This window comes from Mustela nigripes, chromosome 5 (assembly GCF_022355385.1).
Source record: "Mustela nigripes isolate SB6536 chromosome 5, MUSNIG.SB6536, whole genome shotgun sequence".
In the NCBI taxonomy this organism is placed as follows: domain Eukaryota; kingdom Metazoa; phylum Chordata; class Mammalia; order Carnivora; family Mustelidae; genus Mustela; species Mustela nigripes.
Genome location: NC_081561.1, coordinates 114,832,950 through 114,842,829, shown reverse-complemented (window position 1 = coordinate 114,842,829; position 9,880 = coordinate 114,832,950). Strand labels below are relative to the sequence as shown.

General features: G+C 33.2%; 1 pseudogene; it reads left to right on the top strand.

Annotated features, from left to right (window-relative positions):
• The first annotated feature begins 733 nt into the window (after positions 1–733).
• LOC132018700 (cytochrome c oxidase subunit 5B, mitochondrial-like) lies at positions 734–9,593 on the top strand (annotated as a pseudogene).
• The last annotated feature ends 287 nt before the right edge of the window (positions 9,594–9,880 follow it).

The following is a 9,880-nucleotide window of genomic DNA, read 5'->3' as shown; positions in this document are numbered from 1 at the left end:
GATGGATATGCAAACTGGTGCAGCCACTGTGGGAAAGAGTAGGGAGGTTCCTCAAAAAATTAAGAATAGAATTGCCATATGATTCAGTAATGCCACTACTGGATATTAATCCAAAGAATAAAAAAAAAAACCCACTAATTTGAAAAGATTCATGCACTGCTATACTTATTACAGCATTATTTACAGTAGCCAAATTATGGAAGCAGCCCAAGTGTCCACTGGTAGATGAACCAATAAAAAAATGTGTTATATATATTTACAATGGAATATTAGTTATCCATTAAAAAGAATGCAATCTTGCCATTTGAAACAATATGGAAGTATGGAGAAAGTATAATACTAAGAGAAATGTCAGTCTGAGAAACACAAATACCATATGATTTTATTCATATATGGTATTTAAGAAACAAAACAAATGAACAAAGAAAATAAAAGACAAACCAAGAAACTCTCTTAACTCTAGAGAACAAACTGATAATTACCATAGTGGAGGTGGGTGGGGGGATGGGGGAACTAGACAAAGGGGATTGAGTAAAATTACAATTATGAACGCTGAGAAATGTACAGAATTGTTGAATCACTGAATTGTACACCCCGAAGTAATATAACACTCTATGTTAATTATACTGGAATTAAAAAATTTTAAAAATTCACCTATTTTCATTTTACAGATGTTAAAACTGAGACCCAAGAAGTTAAGTACCATGTGTAAAGTCACAAATCCAGACTATCAATGAGGCAATATGACTCCAGAATCTATACTCTAACCTTTGGTGGTATTGCCTCTCAAAGAGGAAAGAAACAGCATGAAGTAAGTGAATCTGATAACAAACAAATTGCAATCATGGTGTAGATGAAGAATTTTTAGGCTATAATGACAGAGAGTGGCTTACATGAAATTAAGCATGATGAATAATTAAAACATTAATTTGCCTTCTGTGTATTGGTATCATTGTAAGGTGTCTTTGAATATGTCTCTGAATACGTGAGGTTTTTGTCTTTCTTATCAACAGAGTTTTGGGCATTGGTGACTCCACCTTTAAACTATTCAGGAAGCTTGAGTGGCATCTTAAATATAATCATGTGGTAAATGATTTTCCTGGAATCCACTCATAGAATCAATTTAGAACTGTGCACACTATAATTTTGAAGTGTTTTCATTCCTGGAAAATGATAATTTTATTTTCGATATTTATGTATGAAATACTTTATGATTGTATGATTCCATTAGTAAATGTAGTGCTTCCATCTTGGCAACACTTATCATAAAGATGCCTATCTTTTTGGCATTTTTTATTACACTGTATTTGTTATGAATATTGCTATTGATTTTATTAATGCAGTAGATTCTATTTTTAAATAATTTTTGAAACACCCAGAAATTTCAAATTAAAAATATAAGTGAATAAAATGTACAACCCTTTTAAGTGCTTCATTTACTAGAGCAATATACATTTACTTTTTATGGGGGAGATAGTAATGCATTTGATGCTTTGTACATAATTAGAATACAGAAAATTAGTTCAGGCAAATGTAGAGGTGTAACTTTTATTATTCTTACATCTTGTTTTCTAAGGCTTTCAGAAGTTGCCCTGCCTAAAGCAAATTATTGGTCTCTTGTTGATTTTTGGAATCTAGCTCTGCATCTGAAAGGCTGACTCTCTTTGTGATTAAGAGGATTCCTTCTCTTCTGCTCCATATTAAAGCTTAGCTCTTTTCTCCCAACCCCAACCAATTAGTTTTCATATAAGAAAATTCCACATATTTCACATAATACAAGAAGCTAGTGTTTTAATGAATTATCTGCTCCTTTGCCTTGTATCTCTCTATTTTAACACATTCTCTTGGAAATAAGAATACTTTTAACTATAAGTACAAATATATAAATGAGCTATAATAACTAACATCTGAGTGGCATAGAAGCTTTGGCTATAGGTGTTTCTATAGTATCCCTTTTTTGTATCAGTATTCCTAATTCTATGATTATCACTATCCTTTAATGAAAATATCATATAATCAAGAGCTTTGAGGACCTTATCAAGCAGGGTTGGAACAAGATTAAAGCAGTGAGGTACTTCCTTGGGCACAAAATTTAAAGGGACACCAAAATACTCAGTAATGAAGATACAAAAATATTCAATGCAATATTTTTAAAAGTCAATATTAATACAAGAACATCCATGATGTACAGAACATCAAACTTTTAAATAAAGACTGGATGAATATTACTGAATTTTTCTTCTGCTTCAGGCTCCACGTGGCACTGATGTCAAACACTCACTACATGAACTTAATATTCCTAAAATGTAAATATTTAATATTAAGTATTCATTATCAATTAAAAACCCAAACAGAACACTAAAAATGACTTAACCTTTTTTCTTGAGCTACTGTATAATTAAAAAATAAAAACCCGAAATATCAAAACAGTTGATTGAGCATAGGCATTTACCTTATAGGGCTATTAGGGACATTGAAATGGAGAAGATGAATTGTAATGGAAGAGTCTAAGAGGGTTCAGAGGATAGTGCCTTTCTGAAAGGAGAAGGATGATGAAAATGTCTCACAAGTGTTGAAATAGGGTGGAGGAAGCAGGTATGCAGGAGCTCCGGGGAATCCCCAAAACTAGAAATTCGTTTTAGAGTAGCCTGGAGTGAGAACAAGGGCCCAAACCAGATATCTCTGGGACAACTTTGGCTCCTTCCCAACTCCACCATTCTGATCCCAAACAAGTGCATAGCAAAAGACCATCAGACATTTATTCTAAGACCTAAAAACTCAGGGCACTCCCCCCAAGAAAGTGATTCCAGTTTACATGATTATGCTTCTAAATTCTGGCCAGCTGAGGGAGCTCAAAACCTCATGGACTCTTGCTCAGTAAAGGGAAGCTATTCTTCAACCAACTCTGCATAGACAGACATTCCAATATTTAGGTGTCTCCAGTCTGGAACAGGGTGCCTAGGTTTCAGTGGGGTTTATGAAAGTAGAATGTTTCTTACTGATAAGCTCAATTAAATTAGTTATTGATATTGTTATTGTTATGAATTCCCACTGAGGGAAGATGTCTAAAGGGAAATAGCCCTAACTGTACAACTATATAGAAAGCACACTACCTTTCTACAACAGGATTCAGCAAACTTTTTTGTACAAGATCAGATAGTAATAAGTGTTACTAGCTTTGTATGCCATTACTCAACTCTGTCTATGACATAAAAGTAGCCATAGGTAAAAATAAATGGAAATGATTCTGTTTGAGTATATTTTTATAACAAAATACAACAGGCCAGATTTGGCCATTGGATCATATTTTGATGAATCCCCTTGCCGAAAGAAGTGAATGGCTTTTATATATAAGAGTAAAACAAAGGACCACTAGACACATAGGATGTAGAAGACATTGTGAAGAATTTCCCAGGCATTCCTCTTTCAGTGAAGAACTTATGGTCTCAGATTCTGGGAGCATCGTGGGCAGATGGACTTTAGCTGCCAATCTCTTCAGCTGTGGAGGGCCTCAGCCTAAATTACAACCCTTCCTGGGGAGACCTATATCCAAGAATGGATTGATGTGATGGTATATATCTGACCATCTAGGTTCATCTGAGTATATTCTAAGGAATCATTCTAGATTGAGAATTGTCTGTGAGGTCAGTGGAGGCTGACTTTGAGTCTGCACTGCAAATCAGCTTCTTTGACTGCTCAGTTCTGCTTTCTTCCCCTTTCTTTTTTGGGTTTTGATCTCAAAGGGCACTCCTTAATAAATACTTTGTGTGCTAAACTCTGTTTTATAATCTGCTTTCCCCAAAACCCAACCAATAATTGGAGGAAAACAAGAATTCTGAAAAAGACCCACATGAATCCACAGAAAATTTGAACATGCAAGAAAAAGAGAATTGAGAGAAGAGATGGGTAAGAAAAATAAATTAAATAATAAAGCAATGTGCTCATATTTTAGATGATATTACAGCCATGAAATTACAAGAGATCTGTTAAAAAGAAAACCACAGGCCCAAAATGGGTTAGATTAAGCCTCTAGTCAGTAAACTAAGACTCAATACCTAACCTAATTGCAGTTTCAACTGCTCAGGAATGTAACCTTTATCAGCATGGAATTTCCTGGTCAATTCTAAGAAATTTATGGATTCACGTTTTCTCTTCCCCTTAGGAGGAAGACCTTATCTAAACAATGCATTCCTTGCTAATTAATTTGTTTCTTCCTAATTGTTTTTTTTAAATGCTCCCTCTTTGTCTTTAAAAACCTTTTTTGGTTTAGCTCAGTGGTACTCCTCTCTAATTTGTGGGATGCTGCCTGACTCCTGAATCATTTTAAAAAGCCAATTCGATTTTCAAATATGTTCAGTTTCATTTTGTTTTTTAACAGATCTAAAAGTAAATGAACTTCATAGAATAAAGAACATAAAAAATAGAATATAATAAAATATCTGAGGATATAGGAAAAGTCAGAGAGGACCTATGTAACAAGACAACATTTTTTTCAAGAGGAGTTTTGAAAAACAAAAGAGAAAATGGAGGACACTAAGATATTAAAGAAATATTATCATGCATGTAAACCAAACCAGCAAACTAAACAGTAGGTAATATTTAATTTTCAGTAACAACTTAAATTTCCTTTTAAGCTTCACTTTGTGGAAAACCTTAATTTGGTATAAAATGGAAAATTCTTGTGGTTTCAATTAGTATTTCCTGATTTCTAATGAGATTGAGCCCTTTATCATTGGCCACTTAGAAATCTCTTCTAAATTGTCAAGTACCTGTCTTCTATTTATTGATATTTATATCTTGGATATAAATTCTTTGTTGGTTATGTGTATTGCAAATAACTTATGTCCCTCTGTGGTTTACCCTATCATTTTTAGTAATTTATTTTGATGAAGGATCCAATTTAAAAACCTTTTTCTTCATAGTTAGTACTTTTTTTTTCATATTATACTCAAGAAATTTACCTTCTCCAAGTCTTGAAAACATTCTTACATTCTTTTCTAGAAGATTTTTGTTTTGCTTTTTATATCATCTAGAATTGATACTGTGTACGGTATGAATTAGAGATTATATGTGTATGTAAATATGTGTATGTAAAGCCATTTATTTATTTATAAGTCTGTTTATTCTCCCTTTGTGCTCTAGTACCAGTTTTGTCATAAATCAAGTGTTCAAACATATGTGAGTCTCTTTCTGGACGTCGTATTATATGTAATTGAAATATTTACATGTCATTGTGTCTATACCATACTACTATGGTCTCTGAACTTCTTTCTTTTTTTTTTTCAAGATTATCCTGGTTATTTTTAATCTTTGGAATAGGTTTGAAATATGCACACATACACACACATATACAAAACTATAGGAATTTTGATTGATATTCCTTTAAATAATAGGTCAATTTGGAAAGATTTGGTATCTACAATTCTGAGACTTTGGTTTATAACTATGGCATATCCCTCCATTTATTTAATTTCTCTCAGTAATAATTTACATCTTTTTTTTTTTTTTCCCTGCAAGGGTACTGCATATCTTTTGTATATTTAATTCTAGGAATTTTATGTTACTTGATACTATTACAAGTGATACCTTTTTAAAAAATTCATTTTCCAATTTTAATTGTTAATATACTGAACTACATCTTATTTTTCATATTAAACATATACAAAATGACCTTGTTAAATCCACCATTGTATTAAGATTCTGTATATTCTTCTGTATGTCTGTGTACAAAATTATTACTTCCATGACTAATTTTAGTTTTTGTTTTCTTCCTTTATAGTCCTTGCACCTTTGTCTTTCTCTGCACAAAGTGCTCTTCAGAACAATGTTGAATAGAAATGGTGGTAAAGATTACCTTTATCTTATTCTCATTTCAGGGGAAATTTGTTCAGTATTTTACTATTTCACCATCTATCATGATTTTAACTGATTTCTGGGTTTTTTTTTGTTTGTTTGTTTGGTTGGTTGGTTGGATGATTGGTTTGGATTTGTTTGTTTTGTCTTTAAGTACATCAGATTAAGGATGATTCCTTATTTCCTAATCTATTATCAAATTGCTTCCCTGCATCTGCTGAGATCATATTTTTCTCTATTATTCTTTTACTATGTTGAATTACATTGAGTTTTAAATAATAGATGCCCTTGAATATTTAAATGAAATGTTATTTGTTTACTATATATTATCTTTTGTATATACTGGTGATTTCATTTCCTTTTCCTTTTTTTTTTTTTTTAAAGATTTTTATTTATTTGACAGATCAGAAGTAGTCAGAAAGGCAGGCAGAGAGAGAGAGAGGAGGAAGCAGGCTCCGCACGGAGCAGAGAGCCTGATGAGGGGCTCGATCCCAGGACCCTGAGACCATGACCTGAGCAGAAGGCAGAGACTTTAACCCACTGAGCAACCCAGGCGCCCCTCCTTTTCCTTTTTAATTTAGGATTTTCATACTATATACAAGACAGGAGTATGGTATTTTAACTCACCTCATTTCCTGTTAGGATTCTATAATGTTTAGGTTATTCTTTGATTTCTATCCTGAATAGAATCCAATAGAATCCAAATGTTCTATCAATATTTGTTTTCCTAATATTTGGTCCATTTTTATCCCTTTGCATGCCTAGTGACTTTTGTTTGATGCCAGACATTGTAAAAATTTTTAGAAAAAAATTTGAAGTACCAGATTATATAATATTTTTCCAGGAAAGAAATGCATTTTACTTTATAGCAGCAGTTACAGTAATGCCAGAATGCTTTAATCCCATCATGTGCTGAGCTTTAATTGAAGTTTAGTTTTCTGAGAACTGGTCTCATTGTCTTATTCTTACTTTGGTCATATATAGCCCTTTTAAGCCTAGTTTGTTTACCAGAAACTCTCCTTATCATTGGGCTTTGACCTTTGATTTCTGTCCTATTGCTCCAATAAGATTGCTGAAAGCCTGACAGTGGTTTGCTCTTTCCTTGCAGCCACAATTTCAGTATCATAGATTCCTTGCAGAGAAAAGGTAGTGCCAAATATATGCTTACTTCTGTGAATTTCACATCTTTCTGGGGTCTTGGCGCATCAAGTCTACACAGACTTGGTAGCTTCCTTACACCTTCAAATTAATATTTTAAATCTCTTCGAGTTTCTTTAGTTGTTGTTGTTGTTGTTGTTTTCTATGTGTGGCTTGTTTTGAAACAAGTAGTCCTCCATTTTTCAAAATAAAAATTCAGTTGTTATATTCATTGTAATAAAATTAATAAATGGTTTCCTTAGTACTTTGGTACTAATTTCAGTTTATTTAAAGGTAAGAATAATAGTTTCATTTATTTTTGGTAAGTCTTAAACATTTACTTTCCATATTGAAGTGTCAACCTATTTATAATTAATTTTTGTGATCACTGTTAAATAGAGATCCAAGTGTGTTTTTCTCCTAAATAAAAACTGATAGTCTCAGTACCACACTATGCTAGTCCATCCATTCAACACTAATCCAAAATATTATCTCTGTTCTCTATCAAATTAGCATACAAATAACTGTTATCACAAATTGCTTTATATTCTCTTGCTATATTTTTCTATCTTTGAGTCTGTACAACATCCTCTTAATTATATAATTTAAGATGAGATATTTGCAGATGCTTGTATCATTATGGGAATCATTCTAAGAAATAAAAATTTAATGATTCAGGAGAGCTGTAGAGTACTTCAAGAGCAATGCTTTCGAATAGAGGCAGCCCCCTTTTGATAAAATGATAGGCTGAATATGTGGGTACAGGTACCTACAGGTTGCTTGACAGATTTGGTGGTAAATATATGCTAGGTTGTATTTTCTTAGTAAAATTAAAAGAAAGATCACCAGATGTTAAAGATCAAAGAGGTATAAATATTTGAGAAGACAGAACAAGATATAAGTGTGGGTAGTGGGAGATGGTGGGCTTAGGGCAATGCAGTAGGCCTTTTGATTTCTCAAAGCTCATTTAAAATTAGCCATCATGACTTCAGAGGGTGACCAGTCAGCATAGTTGTGAGTTTTCTCTAGCCACAGTCAGATTCTTGGTTGTAGCATAGTGTACAGATGGAGGGTTGGATTTAACCAAGGATGTGGTGGTAGAGATGATATAAAGGAGAGAAAGCCAGGAGTTGGAAACAGAAAGAAAGAGTGACCTGAGAGGGCAGTTTTTGGTTTATAGATGTTACAAAATAGTCTGATTGTAAAGACAGATAAATATAAGAATATGATAAACACGTGCTAAACTTATACCCATAGACTCACAGCATATGCACAAAATAATAATAAATTCCAAGAAAAATAAAATCCAACATAAAGCCAAAAGCAAACATTCTAGTTAAGAAGACCATGTTCTACATATGGAGTAAATTCAGGTTTGTTTCATCATTATAAACAATAAATGGAATGCTACAGATAGGAATTGCAATGATCTTTATGCTAAGAGTATATCCCTTATAATAGTCCAGTGTTATGATAGAATACTAAAACAACATTTGGCTTTGCAATAAATAATACCTATATGGTTTTACTCATTTACATTGTTCATGAGTTTTCAACTTTAAGAACCAAGGGGAAACATAGAAGACTTCATTGTGATTTCTTATTTAAATACACACACACTACCTTTTTATAAAAGTGATCACTGAATAAGATTCAAGGCAGAATGGAAGATGAAAGGGCTGATTCAAGATATAGAATGCAGAACCTTCATCAATAATTAAAAACATATTATTTAGTGTTAAAAAAGTAACCATAGTGTAAGTGGATATTGTCTAGCAATATTCTGGATCTGTCCTGTCCTGAATTGCTAGAGCTAACTATTAAATTTTCAGGAATTTTTTCAACTCAGTTCTCCAGTAGCTTAAAATTAGCCACAGAAGTTAGCAAATCCTACAAATTGGGGTCTGTCTTCACTTCAGTAATCCATTGTTAAAATGTTACATCAATGATATAACCATGGAACAATTGTAAAGTGGAGGGAAGTCGCTTAGATTTAAGTAAATTAAATCTCCCACTTTGAATTCTCATGAGGAAGTAATTTGACATTTTGAAATTGATAAATCAAGAAGTACAACCTAAACTGTTAGAAAACAGGAAAAGAAGTAAAAACAGAAATGTTTAAAAGTCAGTGATTAAGGATTTACAACTAGGATTAGGAAGATTGGAGTGAGAGATTAATATTTTTTTAGGACATTTTCTTTTCTAGAGCCTGTTCCTGGAAGTGCTGCTATTTGTAGCAGGTGTTAAGGCTTCACAGTTACTTTGCGGAGTTGGACCACTGGCTGAGCAGACCCTCAGGGCTGGTGGTCCCAATGAGGTGTGCTCCATGGCATCTGGAGGTGGTGTTCCTACCAATGATGAGCAGGTAATTGGGTTGGAGAGGGAGGTCATGATGGTTGCATGGAAGGGACTGGACCCATACAATATGCTAGCGCCAAAGCAGTTTCAGGCACCAAGGAGGACCCTAAATTAGCAGAGTAGACTGCATCTGTGGAAAGGATAATAGTGCTGACATCTGGTTCTGACTGCACAAAAATGAGACCCAGCCATGTTCTAGCTGTGAAATCCATTACAAGCTCATGCCCCACCAGTTGACCCACTAAGTCTTTACACTAACTTACTCAAAATATGTTGTAAAGTTTCTTCTTTTCAATAAAGACTAGCCATTGCATTGGCTTCTTCTCAAAACAAAACAAAACAAAACACCAAAAACCAAAAACAAAAGGCATTTTCTGTTCACTTATTAACACCAATTTCTTTAACATTTTAAATATATTTATTGTGTGATAAAATTATAGATTTATCAATTAAATATAAAGCCATTTCCTAGATCTATAAAGCATTCCATGCATCTGATGTTGCTTTCTCATTATTACTGCCAGTTATGATT